Source organism: Euprymna scolopes, chromosome 27 (genome assembly GCF_053919585.1).
Source record: "Euprymna scolopes isolate OS-2025 chromosome 27, ASM5391958v1, whole genome shotgun sequence".
NCBI classification, from domain to species: domain Eukaryota; kingdom Metazoa; phylum Mollusca; class Cephalopoda; order Sepiida; family Sepiolidae; genus Euprymna; species Euprymna scolopes.
The window spans coordinates 67000475-67017974 of record NC_136508.1 but is presented as its reverse complement, the minus strand read 5'-3'; the positions used below and the strand labels follow the sequence as shown (position 1 = coordinate 67017974).

At 28.9% G+C, this 17500-nt stretch overlaps 1 protein-coding gene across 3 annotated transcripts in view; it reads right to left on the bottom strand.

The window, feature by feature from the left end:
• LOC145248889 (uncharacterized) overlaps positions 1-17500 on the bottom strand; it is a 127866-nt gene that overhangs the window by 100293 nt on the left and 10073 nt on the right. The window contains exon 2 of one of the 3 annotated variants that reach the window (XR_013863421.1): positions 4189-4379. The exons of 1 other annotated variant lie outside the window; for it this stretch is intronic. The gene's annotated coding sequence lies outside the window, so the exon portion shown is untranslated. Of the gene's footprint in view, positions 1-4115; positions 4380-17500 lie in introns of those variants that run through there. One more of the 3 variants, XM_080110655.1, reaches the window with a different exon arrangement.

Below are 17500 nucleotides of genomic sequence, written 5' to 3'. Positions count from 1 at the left end.
AGCAAAAACTATATTACTTACTTGTCATGTCGAAAATAGTAATATATCCAAAAAATTACGAAAATCCACCGGACAGAAAATTATTTATAGTTAAAAGTAATTTTTACAGAAATTGGGGAAAATTGCCTTCTTCGTAGATGTTTGGGACTAGACGGTGAAGATTTCATACGCAGGGGACATAACTCAGAACGTATATTTTTATATTTTACATTACATAGTAATGGCGTCCAACTTATGTAACCTATGGCGAGAGAGATTTTATTTTTCACTAAAAACAGAATAGTAGTTGTTCTACTCTATGAATTTTCGTGATTTTTTGATATATTATTATTTTCGACACAATAATTAAGTACTATTGTTTTTACTTAAAATGGCATGTTTTTTCTAAATCGATCTGTTGATCTCTTTCAATAGGCGCCATTTTTTATTGCTTAACTGTAATGTTTGTTATACAAAATCCTTTTTCTCGTTTTAACAATCTGAAGTTGTACTTAATAACGTATAACTAAGAAAACAATGCTTCGCCATTTTTAATTTTTACGTATGCTTTTTTTAATGGCCATCAGCTTTTCTGTCTCACTACGTGTTGTCAATAACAATAAGTCAAATATAAAGAAACAAGAAAATTAATCGGAACAACAAGAGAACAAAACATAATAATTGGGATGATGCAACAATTTTAATGAGTTGTATCCAGTAGCATTTGATGGAATATTAATACTACTTTTAATGGTATTTTTTTTTCACAGTGTGACAAAAAAAGTTTTTTTTTTTAATCTTTCATAAAAAAATTAAAAAATAATAATTTTTTTTTGAACAAAAAAAAACTTTTATTTTACGTTTTTCTCTTTTTATTTTCTTTTTATGAGCCCACGGCTTTTGATTGAAAAGATTAGAATTCCAATGCCAGCTTTATTTTTCCTTTTAGGTCTTCTCTCCAGCGCATCAATCCGAAATAAAATCGAAAGGCGACATTTTTTTTATTATTATTATTTAAACCAAAAAATGTCAAAACGAAAAGTGTGTTTAAAACATAATTCTCAACGAAACAAACAAACAAAAGAAAAATGAAGTCTCGTATTGGAATTCTGGTGGGATGACGTCATTAAGACTGCAAGATGGCGGATGTATCGTATTTTTTTTTTATATACAACAGTTATAACGTAGGACGATTGGTTGACAAACTGCGCATTAAAGCGTGTTATTTATAGCTAAAATCTATTTGATGTTCAGGATTTAACATGATTTAAACCTATCATAAATTAGCCTAAAATGACACGCTCGTATACAAACAAATAACATTCATAAATATAGGTACATAATTACGTATCAGAAAGAAACAGCGTGTATCAATAACGGCGTTCTTTACTTTTTTTGCTTATAGACTTTTTAGTTAAAAAAAAACGTTTTACTAAGTATCTACAGCCAATAAGGCACGACAGATGGCTTCTGATAATTCTCTATCCGAGCGAGCGATGTTTGGGCACGACAAATTAAGACACGGCAAATTAAGGCACAACAAATGGCTCTTGCAGTTTGCTTCATGTTTTCACTTCGTAAAAATTAAACACGCTGTATTTTTTCAGACTTAAGGGGAAATACAAGTTAAACATAACAAAAAAGTATTTGCTTATTTTTTAAATCGTAAATGTTTGTTTTTTTTATTATTTAGAGTGTTTTTGTTTTGTTTTTGTTTTTAATAGTAAATGTTCACCATAAAAAATGACAATTAAAAAATAAATATAATGACAAATTATTTAATTCCCCAAAATCTGGGTCCATCAGTCTGAAAAAAAAATTGTTTAATTTTTGCATAGATTTTTAACAGAAAAAAAAACCAGCATGCCAGTCTGTCTAAATTAAAATCAATTGTTCTTTACATAAGAATCCCAGGTTGCTCGAATGACGTGCTTAAATAAATAGAGAATCAGAATGGGTCATTGGTCGTGGCTTTGGCGTGCCTTAATTTGTTGAACGGAAGTAGTAACACCTGATAGAAAATAATTAATGAACAAACAGTTATCAGTCAACAAACAAACATGACTATCACGTGATGATCCGGAAATAACAAGAACCGGATGTTTGTCGGTTATTTTTAGTTTTGACTGTATTTTTGTATTATTTGAACCGATAATTTTATTTTTTAATTGTAAAAATATAATTTAGTGTATAAAAATTTAACTTTTCCTTTAGGATTATATAGTTTGCTAATTATATATCTAAAAAAAATAATGGATATTTAATGAGAAATAATTAAAACTAAAAGTTACATGTTCGTTTGTCTAGATTAAAAAACAAAACGGCTTCGCTGTCAAGGTTCTGTGCCCTCTAACGACCCAGTAAATATTGAAAAGGTTTTAATGGTTCGTGTTTTTATTTTGTAAAATGACAGCTATTTGAGTGCGTCAAGTGATAAATACAGTTGTAGAAACTAGCTGCATGAATTCAAAAGAAGAGATTTCGAGAAATGAATGTCGTGTAATTTTGCTGTTTGAAATAGCCGTTTAGCTTCTTTTAAATCATAAATTATGTATCACAAAAAAAATTACATAAATAATATGATGTAATTCCGATCATTTTTTTTTTCTTTTCTCAGATTAAGGTATAATATTGTCAAATTTACAGAGATGTAAAAAACTTGCAACGAGATATCGGATAACATTCGCCCAGGCCTTTGCTCTGGAGAAGAGTCTGTATATATATATATATATATATATATATATATATATATATATATATATATATATATATATATATATATATCCCTTCCCGTGTTCAGAGACCCGCTTGATGCGATTAATATTCAAGATCTCGTCACAGTTAACCAAATTGGTCATAGAGTTTTCATTCCTATTATTTATATGAATGAATATATATATATATATATTTATATATATATATATATATATATATATATATATATATATATATATACACTAATTTTATTTTGATGCGAATGTTTTCATGGATAATATAATACCACTAAACAAGGGATTTGTTTCGTTGGGCGGTTCGAGATAAACACAAAATTTACATCAACGTGAAAAATGAGATTCGTACTGGATTCGAACCTCTTCTTCAGGAGATCGATGTCAAACGAAGGCGTCGTCTTAGACCGTTCGACTAAAGAGCTTATATATCAACTCATCTCCCAAGCTTTGCAGCAAATCTGGGTTTATCTTTTTATAATCAATGTAACAATATCTCCGTGCTGCATCAGGCGCGCTGAATACGATGAACGGGTTATTTTTGGAATATTGAAAATCGTTTTCGACAATATTCTATGTATAATACATAACATAGTGTCGGATATAATTTCATATATATATATATATATATATATATATATATATATATATATATATATATATACGCCAAATATAGATCACCGGAACTAGCGTGCTATTCTTTATGGCATTGGTCGATTTCCAATATAAACTGTGACTATATAAACAAGAGAGATACATCTCTTTTTTTTTAACTGTTTGTTTTCTTTTTTTATCATAAATACTTTTTTTCCATATGAAAAACTGTTAATTAACTTTACAAGTAATTTGAAGTTAAAAGAAGGTGAATTAATTAATAGTACACATGCACAAAACCGAACTGTCAACACCTGCCGCTAATGAATGGATACTTTAAATAGTTTCCGAAATTGTTAGTACAAGCAATATATGTTTCGTGACGCTAAACCGTGTGCTTGTTTTTGTGTTTTTGTTTTTTTGTCGTGGTAACAATTACTCATGGTCTCAGACTTCTAATTCAATAATTTATCGAATCGATTATAGGACTACGATCAACCACTTCTCCATGAACAATATACAAATTTTCTTGCTGGGTTTATATTTAAGGGCACGTTTCATACTTTTTTTCTATTTATTATTGAGTCTAACCTGTATGTACCCTTCAATGTCAAATTCATTTTAACAAAGCAATGCTACCGCTTTATATATAAAGGCGGAATTAAGTCTTATGGCTTCGATAACGGTTTTTGATAGGACACTCAGTGGAGTAGCTATAAGTTTTGTTAGTGTGCTATCGGAATTTGACCATGGTTTTATATCGAGCCATTTTATATATATATATATATATATATATATATATATATATATATATATATATATATATATATATATATATATATATGTTACTTTTAGATTGTGTATAAAAACTCTTATTTGTACTTACCTTTGTCTTTTTTTATTTCGTTTTCATATTACAGATATATATATATACATGCGTAAATATATGTTTGTGTGTATGTATGTGTTTGTGTAAGTGTATGTGTGCGTGTGTGTGGCCAAGAAAACTTATTGTGATGATAGCATAAGTGTCTTCACATGAAAATGTCATACGTATTGCGAAATGGGTTGAGCACTCTGAAAAAAAATAATATAAAAAAATGTTGCCTTGAGAGAGTTGTCGCATAAAGGGCACATGTTTGAGAAGAAAACATATTTTCCTGTCTATGACTATATATATATATATATATATATATATATATATATATATATATATATATATATATATATATAAGTGTAATGATTAAAGCTAATTCTGTAGATTAAAATATATATAAAAATATATTCAAGTAAAGAATTTATTGGTTGAAATAAGGAATATATGAAGAATTATATTTATTTATAATATAATTCTTCTCTATATATTCCTTGCTCAAGGCAATAAATTCTTTACTTCAATATATATATATATATATATATATATATATATTAATCTACAGAATTAACTTTAATCATTACACTTATATTTTGCTCTATTTTTTATATATTGAGCTTTTCCTTATTGGCTGGGATCGTCCTGGAATTATTACCTCACTGTAATATCTAATAGGACAATTCACTTGAGTTCTGATCTGTGACTCATCTTATATATATATATATATATATATATATATATATCTGGTGTCCATGTAAGCTTCGTGAATAAACAACGGGTAAAATTACAAAGGGAAATAATATATATAGAAATATGTAATTTACAGATTTTGTGATCCGGTAACAAATGATGCACAATATATATATATATATATATATATATATATATATATATATATATATATATATATATATATATATATATATATATATATTGAATTATTATATTTGGAATAATTCGAGTGAAGTCTTATGCAGTTTTTAACCTATAACCCATGCCCCACTCATACATTGATTTTGGCAAAGAAATGCATGGCACTTGAATCGATATATTTCAAATTAGAAAGTAAGTTATTACCTCGTACTGACATACATAACCTCTATTTCTGTATTTTTAATATATAAGTTCCCGTTTGCTCTCATTTGCATATTAGTTTATATATATATATATATATATATATATATATATATATATATATATATATATATGCATATATATATATATATATATATAGTAATTTATAAAATATATATGGCGATTAAGCTACACTGAATATTCCGCGTTTCATCCACTCTAGGACTCCTCAGGCTTATGCGCGAATTCTGTGGTTGTTTATCGTTTTTATATGCTCCTCTTCTATTGAGATTAAAAATAGAAGATGCGCATATAAAAACGATAAACAACCACAGAATTCGCGCATAAGCCTGAGGAGTCCTAGAGTGGATGAAACGCGGAATATTCAGTGTAGCTTAATCGCCATATATATTTTATAAATTACTAACTAGCTCTACCTACGTATTAAGCACTTTTGAAGTAAATACTTAAAGTTTACGCATAAATCTATACTTTCGTATATTAATTTTATGTGAGTAAATTAAGTAGTTATATATATATATACCTATGCAAGTTTCGTGCAAGAGACCCTCTGTAAGGTTCCCAATTATAAAGGATGTCAAAGTAAGAGCGTAATATTCATTTATATTTGTGTTACATAAGATTAGAATAAAACACCGGTACCGTCGGCTTTAAATCTAAAACAAATGAGACCAATCTTTGGTCGGCTACGTAGGACTCTCTTTAGTCTTTGTTTGGTTGTTGATACAGACAGAGGCTGGAGTGAGTCCGACATAGGCGGCCAGATATTTATCCACTCTGCTTGGATTTAGTCCCGACGGTACAGATGTTCTTCTGATATTTTGTAACGTGTACAGTATATATATATATATATATATATATATATATATATATATATATATATATATATATATATATATATATATATATATATATATATATATGAATTATTTTTTTTGTTGTTAATTTTAAAATGTTATAATAGGATTACTGGAAAGAATGGGGAATTGAACCTTGGTTGCTACTACAAACCATAATTAAAAACCATTCCAGAGCCTGAACTGGCACAAATTCATATATATATATATATATATATATATATATATATATATATATATATATATGTATGTATACATGCATTTATTAAGAGTCAGACAAGATCGTGGTAAGAATATATTCATTCCGTCAAATCACGATTTATTAAGATTGTGTTTATCTTTAATATATCTAAAAGGTCGTCGTTCGATTTTATTCGATGTACTAGTTTGAAAAATACTTTTTATTAATATAAAGAGTGAGTCACGAGAAACATATGTTTTTAAAGGAAAACAAAACTTTGCGAATATTTCAACACTACCTTTAAAGACTACTGTCCTCACTCACTATCCATTACTCAAGGAGAGCAAGGATTTTTCTAAAACACATCCGTTTCCCGTGACTAATCGTGCATAAACATTCCACATAAAATAGTAATCTGTCTTTTCTTAACTTATTGGATATTACACAATTCCAACATCTATACCACATTTAATTTATAAACTTTTTTTGTAAACATTATTATAACTGACATTTTTTTTCTCTCCTAGTGAAAGATAGTTTATTTTGATTTAACTACTCATTTGTGGCATCTTTGCATTAAAACTTTATTTAAAATAAGTTTTAAGCTACTTTGCTTCACCGTTAATGAGAATTGTGTTAAATAATTCGCGGTAGCCATTTTGAATCACGTAGATAACTTGAACGAAATCGAGTAAACGATATTTATTCGCTTCTGTTCCGGTTATGTACTTAGACATAAAATTGCTACCGTTAATTATTTAATTTGACTCACATTCATGGTGGGGCAAATGGACTTTAAACTTTTTTATAAATATTTTCTCTACCTTTTTAAGCGCAAAATGTCACAAGTAAGTAGATAAAGAATAAATAAATTGCTCTTGAATAAGGTGCCCGATTATACAAATAAATTGCAGCTGATGCCTGACTTGCCCACCAAATTATAGTGATGAATGTCTAACAGTCTTTGTTTTATGATATGTAAGGACACTTTGGTTATCGTCTCATCAGTCCGAGATCTGATCAGGCATTAGCTTCAACCTCATCCTACCTTTGTTACTTCTACATATTTTTTTTATCTGTGGTGTTACCGCAAAAGTTGCACCCATATAAATAATCTCAAACTAGGTGTATTTCATTTAAAAAAAATAATGTATGACGTTATTAGTAACATTTCACAGTTTTATTATCATTAATTTTAAAATCTCCATAAAAACGCTAAATGTGGAAGATTGTGTTGCGCCTACGAATCAATGAGGGAGAAACTGATTGGCAATAAATATCGATCTATATCAGATATCTCCGCTTTAATGTAAGTTTGAACACATATCTTTCGTCTGTATTTTGAAATGTGCAACTCTCTCACCCGCTGGGTAATACCAGCTGTTCAATAAGTTTTTATTTAGATCTGAATATTCTAGAGTGACGACAAAAATAATACCCAGGGAATCGTTAACAAAATTCACAATCATTCCTGCAATCAATAAGGTGCCCGATTATACAAATAAATTGCAGCTGATGCCTGACTTGTCCACCAATTTATAGTGATAAATGTTCAACAGCCTTTGTTTTATGATATGTAAGGACACTTTGGTTATCGTCTCATCAGTCGGAGATCTGATTAGGCATTAGCTCCAACCTCACCGTACCTTTACTAACTACATATTACCGTAAAAGTTGCATCCATGTAACTAATCTCAGACCATTCTTGGCGATAAAATAAACACTGTTGGATATTCACGACTAAAACTTGGTGGACAAGTCAGGCATAAACCGAAGTTATTTGTGACAAATATGGTTTGATTGCAAAAACTATTGCATCTTTTGTTCACTATTCCACGGGTAACATTTTTGGAGAGGGGTTCACCCTATATATATATATATATATATATATATATATATATATATATATATATATATATATCCATATATTCATATATTAAAGGAAAGATTTGATGATTTTATCTCAAAGAAAATCGTGACAGACTCTTCCATAAAATCGTTTGTAATCATTTATATATATTTTATAGATTACCTTTAAGCATTTTTTCGACAACGTCTAACTCTGTTTATACAAGAATAAGCAAACAAATGCCAGAAGAACCTTGAGACAAGCATTTCATTTCAGAGTACGTCTTGTTTATGCCTTCACATAAAAAGCAGCAATCACCTATTTATTTAATCAAATTATGCAATTAGCTACCCCCATCATGGCTACCCTGTGTTTGGCGAATGGCGACAGTATTTAACCTGGTAAAGCTAGAACACGAGAAAGCGCCGAACATTCGTCAACCCGTGACGATGACAAATTAAAATGGCGGCTATATATATGAAAATTTTCTGCCATATTTATTAAAAGACAATTTTTTAAATGTATTACGCATTAATTGCATTGATATGCATAGTTAAAGTATATTTGGTGAAAAGTAAATGCTTTATTGTGTAATGTTTAATTTGAAAATAAAATAATTTCATATCAGGTGCTGTTTTATAATACATTTACATTTCTCAAATGTGTACTTAAAAATGTTTTCTAATATTGATACTTTTTGTCTTTACTTTATTCGCTAAATATATATATATATATATATATATATATATATATATATATATATATATCTCACGAAGATACTTCAAATCAAGGTAGTCCATTTCGTCTCCTAAACGATCGTACACATAACTGTTGCTGAATTTGAATTCTTTAAACGAATATAAATTAATGGTGTCTCAAAATTAACCATTTTTATGGTAATTTATATTTCAAAGAAAAAATGGTAACTCCTCAAGCATCCTATATATATATATATATATATATATATATATATATATATATATATGTATATATATACATATACATACATACATGCATACATACATACGTATATATATATATATACATACATATATATATGTATTTACACACACATAGATATACATTTAAATAGATAGATAGATAGATAGATAGATAGATAGATAGATAGATAGATAGATAGATAGATATAAATGAGTGGGGTGCAGGATGTCTCCAAATTGTACGTACATTTCGAATGACAATAATGCATTTATTTATAAACATAGAGTGAAATTAAATAGCTTCGAATACAGAAGACAAATGTAATTAAAGAATCATGTTGACAAATGTTCAAATTAGGAACATTTGTGTCCAGACAACGCTGATAACGCACACCAATGGATTCACAAACGTCACGAAATACGTCATTACAATAAGTTTTTTGAGACACCCCGTATATATATATATATATATATATATATATATATATATATATATATATATATGTATATATATATGTATGCATGCATATATATATAAGTGTGTATGTGTGTACTTGTGCTTATATATATACATACATATATACATATACACATATATATAATGAGTATACGCGGAAAATATAACTGTTTCTGATATATTATTTACTAATATGTTTCGTAGGTGCATATTCCCTTTTTTTTAATGTAAAAGATAGAACTGAAACAAAAATACATAATAGCACAGTTATATTCTTTACGAATGCTTGTACATTTATATTTTTGGTTTCCATTTTATTTTGTTTTTTCAATTTCTAAAAAAAAAACATGGCGAAACAATTAGTGAATAAATTATTCCAAATTATTTCAATAGTACCATACGAATTTAACAAGTTTATCTAATATACTTTTCATCAAATTATTTTTACATTAGTATTTTCTAAAGACACTTGTGCATGAAATTAATAATCGCTTCCTTTTTTTGTCTAATTATTCATTATTTTAAATGTTTTTTTTTATGCTTCGACAAGCAGAAAAAATAAACTTTTGACACAGAGACCAATGGATGCGTCCTTTAAAATACATTTCTACATAGAACAAATTCAACGATACATTATTGTGACTATGAATACCCGGAAGGTAATTGCTAATTCCAAGCATATAAAAAGTACATATAGTGTGTGCCTTAAGTACATATGAAGAGGTCGAAAGCAAACGCAATAAACGCCATTTTAAAAATTGCGAAGCTATCAGAAGTTTTTCATTTAAACACTATACGACACGTCAAAATAATGCTTTACATAATTGTGAACCAAATTTTTATTCGACAATATACAGTATATATATATATATTTAAATAAGGGGGTGGTCACCAACAATGTGTATTTTTTAACATTATTTTATTATTCCGTGTCTTGGTTTTTCATTGAGAATTATGTTTAGATCATTGTAATAATGTTTTTAAATCATTGAAATCGTTTTTAACGCGTTTCAGACGCTCTGTGAAGCGTCCTCTTCAGAAATTATTTAAAATGCTTATAATATATTCAAGAGGACGCTTCACAGAACGTCTGAAACGCGTTAAAAACGATTTCAATGATTTAAAAACATTATTACAATGATCTAAACATAATTCTCAATGAAAACCAAGACAGGGAATAATAAAATAATGTTAGAAAATACACATTGTTAGTGACCACGCCCTTATTTAAATATACATCTTTCTTTCGTTGACTTTCTTAACCTAGTTTATATATATATATATATATATATATATATATATATATATATATATATATATATATATTGACAATTATTTACATAATTGATAATATATTGACAATTATTTGCATAATTGTCAACCAAATTTTTATTCGGCAATATACAGTCGTTCATTAAATTTGTTCTATTAACCATAATATTGTTCGTGTATATATATATATATATATATATATATATATATATATATATATATGTATACGTGTGTGTGTGCATATATATGTGCCTCTGTGTGTGTGTGTGTGTGTGTGTGTGTGTGTGTGTGTGTGTGTGTGTGTGTGTGTGTGTGTGTGTGTGTGAAAGAGAGAAAGAGAGAAAAAATATGCAACTGTGTGGTCGGGTTTTCAGGGTTTCTTAGTAGCATTTGCCTTGAGGATATCTCAAAACGTGTATCCCTATTCACCACACACACACACACACACACACACACACACACACACACACACACACACACATATATTTATATATATATGAGTGTTTGTGTGCGTGTTTGTGTGTGTGTGTGTTTGTGTGTCCCCAATTCTTTAGCTCACAATTGCCAATCTCCCAACAACTGTTTTCCATTGAATTCTGGCTGATAACGGCCATTGGCCTTTTTCGGACTTTGAGTAACAATAAGGCTCCCCACGATTCCAGTACTATCTGACCTTACAGTGGCGGTCTGGACGGTGCTTTTCCATTCTCGGTCTTTTCATCCCCTCTTAGCCTTCGCGATATTTTCTATTATTATTATTATTATTATTATTATTATTATTATTATTATTATTATCAAATTATTAACATTTCTTTATTGGTTCACGTAATCCGTATTTCGGTCTACATGGTCTCCGTTATTTTATGTTTAGCACTTAATACAGTTTATTAATGAAAATTCTTATTTCAAAAATTGGCCTAGGCCCCTCAATATGCTATACGCCGAAGAAGATTAGATTGGCCCAAACTTAGGTTGTATGAGTAACCAAGTTTTTCGTGAAAATCTTTTTTCTGTTTAAATGAATAAACTGCTTCCAAACTAATACACACAGCCACCCCTACACACACACATACACACATTATTTAAAGGTTGCATGTATTCATGTATCAAAGCTGTTACGTGGGACGCCAATTTTAAAAACGTTTCTGTAGGAAATGACCATTTCAGATATTGGGTCACGAAACACTCATGCTGAAACTGTCTCTTAGTTTCGTATTAATTGTTTAACTTTTTCGGCGACTTTATTTTTAAAAGTCAAAATTTTACACTTTATTATTTGATTGTTGGTTTTATCTCAACTTAATGTTACGCTTCGAAGGCTTTTGGTGTGATAGAACGTGTACTAAAATCCATGTCTTCCTTTGATTTAGTGCTCCAAAATATACATAATACTTGTCTTTAAAGTTCAATTCAAACAGAAGTATAACTTTCTTTCCGACTTCAAATTTACTTTCGATTTTCAAAATGGCCGTTCCGATACTTCAAAACTGGAAAGTAAAATTTAAAATTGATGAACTCAAAATAATTTCTGAGTCGAATTAAAGCTTAAAATCAACTATTATTGTTTAATTTGGGTTCATAAACTAAAGGAAAATATTAATTTTATTGCACGTCCTTATATAAAAGTACATCTTTTTGTACAACATACGTAATATACGTAAACTTTTACAAAATGGCTCTTCATTCAATATGATATACGAATGACATTGCATTTATTAGTGAATCACCGTTGTTACGTATGGCGCGAATTTTAAAAATGATTTGTTGGAAACAACTCTTCCAAGTACTGAAGTAATGAAACGGTCAGTTAAGAATTAAATAAACAACCTGCGATTAGTAATTTTTCCTTTTTTATCAGCACTAATAAAAAAAATATCGCTGTCTCCGTTCAGTCTGGAAAAACAAATGATACTCCCCCCCCCGGTAGGGACAGCTGCGAGTGTAATTGTGAGGCAAGGGTTGGGCAATCTCCAACCACACCTCCCCTGATTCGGTACTGCTTGAGTCCAGTGGCAAGGAGAAGTCCAGGACGACTGGAAGATAAGCGGAGAGCACATACAGCACCTGAAAGTCCCAAATGGTCACTCATTTAGTACTGACCATGTTCAACGTTGCTTAACTTCGGTGATTCAACGGGAACCTGTGTGTCAACGTGATTATGTTATAAAACTAATAAGTTCATAAACCTGCTAATAAATGAAGAGGAATAGAAATTGTTTCTGTGAAATATGCAATTGTTCACATTAAAGAATAATCCATTCATTAACTTAAGATGTTGAAACATCTTAAAATATTGAATTGAATTAAAATATATTTTGAATATACATCTGTTTTTTGTTTTGTTTTGTTTTGTTTTGTTTGTTTGTTTGCCTTGTTTTGTTTTGTTTTTTAATGTTTTCAATGTATCGTTTAATTCTTACATTTAAAGATATTTGGATCTTTCGCGTTTTGCATTCAAACTCGCTGTGTGCTGCGATCACAGTCAGTTTAACGATAAACTAGATTAATTTATACAGCTGGGATCTCGATTTATATGAAACAGAAAAAAAATACACGGTGTACTTGTTTTGTTTTATTTTTAATCAGGTATACAGGCATAATCGACTGCATGTGTTAATTGTTACATCATACCTCTATATATATATACACACACACACACACATATATATATATATATATATATATATATATATATATATATATATATATATATATATATGCGGATTTGTGTACACATACATACAGGTATTTATAGATAGATAGATATAGTTATACATACCCTCCAACTGATTATTCTTTTTTTGAACACACTTCATATATATTTTTCCTAGCTATCTTTCATATCCGTACGTATACTTTCTACGCGTATACATATACATACACATACACACATACATTTACACATATGCATGCATTCGAATACACATATAAATATAACTTATATAAATATAGACATATTTAGATATAAACTTATATATGCATGCATATACGCTCATATACATTACACACACACACGCACACACACGCACACACATATATATATATATATATATATTATCGTTTTATCTGTTTAGTTACACATGTTTCAGTTACCGAATCGTATCAACGATCCAATAACTTCATCAGACTTTAAAGAAATAATTATTATGGTTTAATTCATATTTAGTTTTAATTTGTAGATTGATTCTTTATTCTTCCTATTTCAGACTTAGTGGTGTTTATAAGTCTAGTTTGAGGTCTTGTTTAAAAATTAGGTTTATGGTCATTTAGAAGAATACAAGCCTCTTTTTTCTTTTCCTTTTTTAAGTTTTCCGACTCTGTTGCTTATTTTAAGTGTGTCTAAATTAATGTGTAAAGTCTGATGAAGTTACTGGTTCGTTAATACGATTCGGTAATCGAAAAATGTGTAACTAAGCAGATAAAACGGTAATATATATATATATATATATATATATATATATATATATATATATATATATATATATATATATATATATATATTTGCTCTGCAATAGTATTGAGCACTCTCTTCAGGTTTTTACAAGTTACCATTTTTGCTATATAATATATATATACTCGTACATATATTCATGCATTTTTTAAGGGTAGTCTATATAAAAGTATCTATCTATCTAACTATCTATCAGTATATTTGGATCTATCCCTGCAAGCATGAATTCGTGACAATCAGATTTTTTGGTTATGGAAGCTTTTAATAACATATAATCCTTTATTTCTATGTAGCTCTCCATGTCGATGGTTCACCAAACCAACAGTGACAATAATGTCAACATACTTGTATGCTCCCAGTTTTAGTCTTTTTACTCGTTTTTTTGTTTTTGTTTTTTGTTGTTCCTTTCTTCTTTTGCTGATTGCTACTCGACACTAACTTGATTTTTATTATTATTATTATTATTATTATTATTATTATTATTATTATTATTATTATTATTATTATTATTATTATTATTATTATTTTTATTATTTTTATTATTATTTTTATTATTATTATTATTATTATTTTTATTATTATTATTATTATTATTATTATTATTATTATTATTTTTATTATTATTATTATTATTATTATTATTATTATTTTTATTATTATTATTATTATTATTATTATTATTATCTATCGCATTCACGGATGACTGGGGGAAAGAACTACTTTTTGACCTTTCTTTAGCCCCTCCGAGTTAAGAAGCAGAGTGTCAATATATATATATATATATATATATATATATATATATATATATATATATATATATATATATATATATATATATATTTGTAATTTAAATCTTTAAATCGATTAGAAATAAGGTTTAGGTATTTTTTTTTTTTAATTCCCGGTGTTATCAGTGGATGTGAGAGGATTTCTGAGTGTGCGATATAAAAACTTCTCTGCGTTTTTTTTTTATTTGTAACTAGACAAAACTAAAATGTCGCTCAGGATTAAATATTAAAATATTAGAATCGAGCATGAATAAATCGTTTCATCTTTTTAAAAGACAAAACTAATATTTGCCATAAATAGCTAACGAAACAGATTTAAGTATCACATTTGTAATTAAAAATCTATTGATCACAAAGAAACTGTGGAATAACTGGTTTTGCGTTACGCCCTCCCTCTCTCTCTCTCCCTCTCTCTCTCTCTCTCTCTCTCCGTCTCTCTCACACACGCTCTCTCTCTCTCTATCTATCTCTCTCTCTCTCTCTCTCTCTCTCTCTCTCTCTCTCTCTATATATATATATATATATATATATATATATATATATATATATATATATATATATACGTCATTTGTCTCTGATGGTTTAGTGTTTAGTTAAGACTGATAATAAAATATATAGGTTATTTCAGCCATTCGTAACTATAAAAGTCTGATTTTCTTTTACAAATTAATGCTTGTAGAGATGATTCTTACTAAATTTCATAAGTATTACCATTAAAACAAGGAACTAAATTTATGATGTTTAGTTAATTTTTCTATGGATGATTATAAGTATCTACATATCTAATAATAACTACATGTTTCTGTCACTATTTCTTGTTAGTCAACAGTCAGTCGGACAATTTCGTCAGTTAATTTAGCAGTCGGTTACTGAATTTTGAAACCATTCAAGTGAAAAAGCCACACGTATTTTTCTAATGCACATTTTCGTAAAAAAAAAATGTCTTTATCGTTTCTAACATCTCTTCGTGGGATTCTTGCTGCTTATTTTGTAGTGTTCTAAAGAGTTAATTCAAAACGGGTATATATTATCTTATTGTTCATTGATTTAAAACTGCGTTTGCTTTTCTCTTTCGTTATATGAATGACTAGATATATTTCATGACTATTTTTAACTATGAGATATGTGAATTACCTTCCCGCCTTACAAGCTTAAACAGTACGCGCCAATCTTTAGTTGTCGGCATGTCTATCTGTCTAATTGGCCCCTCCCCCTCTCTATATATCTATTTCCTTGTGATTTCACCTGTCAGGCGGCCTATCTGTTTTCTCTCTGTCTCTTTCTGTCTGTCTGTCTGTCTGACTGTCTGCTTGTCTGTCTGATTCTCTCTCTCTCTCTCTCTCTCTCTCTCTCTCTCTCTCTCTCTCTCTATCTATCTATCTATCTATCTATCTATATGATTTTAATCTGTCAGGAGGTTCTGTTTTTTTTTATCTGTCTGTCTGTTCGTCTGTCTGTCTGTCTGTCTTTCTCTATCTATCTATCTATCTATCTATCTGATTTTAATCTGTCAGGTAGTTCTTTTTATTTTTCTGTCTATCTATCTATCTATCTATCTATCTATCTATCTATGATTTCAATCTGTCTGGCGTTTTTTGTTGTTAGTTTGTTTTACTATCTGTCTGTCTGTCTGTCTGTCTGTCTGTCTGTCTGTCTCTCTCTCTCTCTCTCTCTCTCTCTCTCTCTCTCTCTCTCTCTCTCTCTCTCTCTCTCTCTCTCTCTCTCTCTCTCTCTCTCTACGTAAACAAACTTCTCAAAATTAGAACAGAACCGAATTATAACAGCAGATCATGGACAAATGAAGAGCTAGATATTCTAACATATACGATTACATCAATAAAACTATAATAAAATGTACTTAGCTTAACACTTTACTGCACTTTCACTGTATCACCGATCACCAAAAGTCTCCGACCGAGATCCATTAAAAGTGTTTCTAGTCGAGTATACATCTCACAATAGGTGATACTGTGAAACTACATAACAGTGTTAAAGCAAGTGCATGTTATCATCATTTATAATACAACAAAAATGAATAATATCAACGTTGTTTAATCTGAACACTTTACTGCAGTTTCATGGTTTATCCATTCCTGATCATTGTTTAAATATATTTCTGAATTATATGAAAATGTTTGTAAAGAACAATACAATATTAGTTGTTCAAATCAAATCTATAGAATTGACCATGAATATTTATATGAAACTGAGAAAAATAGATAGACCATGAAACTGCAATAAAATATTCTAATGAACCACATGTGTTATTTATTATTGTTTTAAAGCCACATCTATGTTTTAGGTGTCCATCTATGTTTGCTGTTGTCTGTCTGTAATTGCACACGCACATACATGCATATACCACGTAAGGGTCAACAATCTCTCTCTGAAATTCTTCGTATTTAAGTAACTTTTATCGCTATGAATTTATTA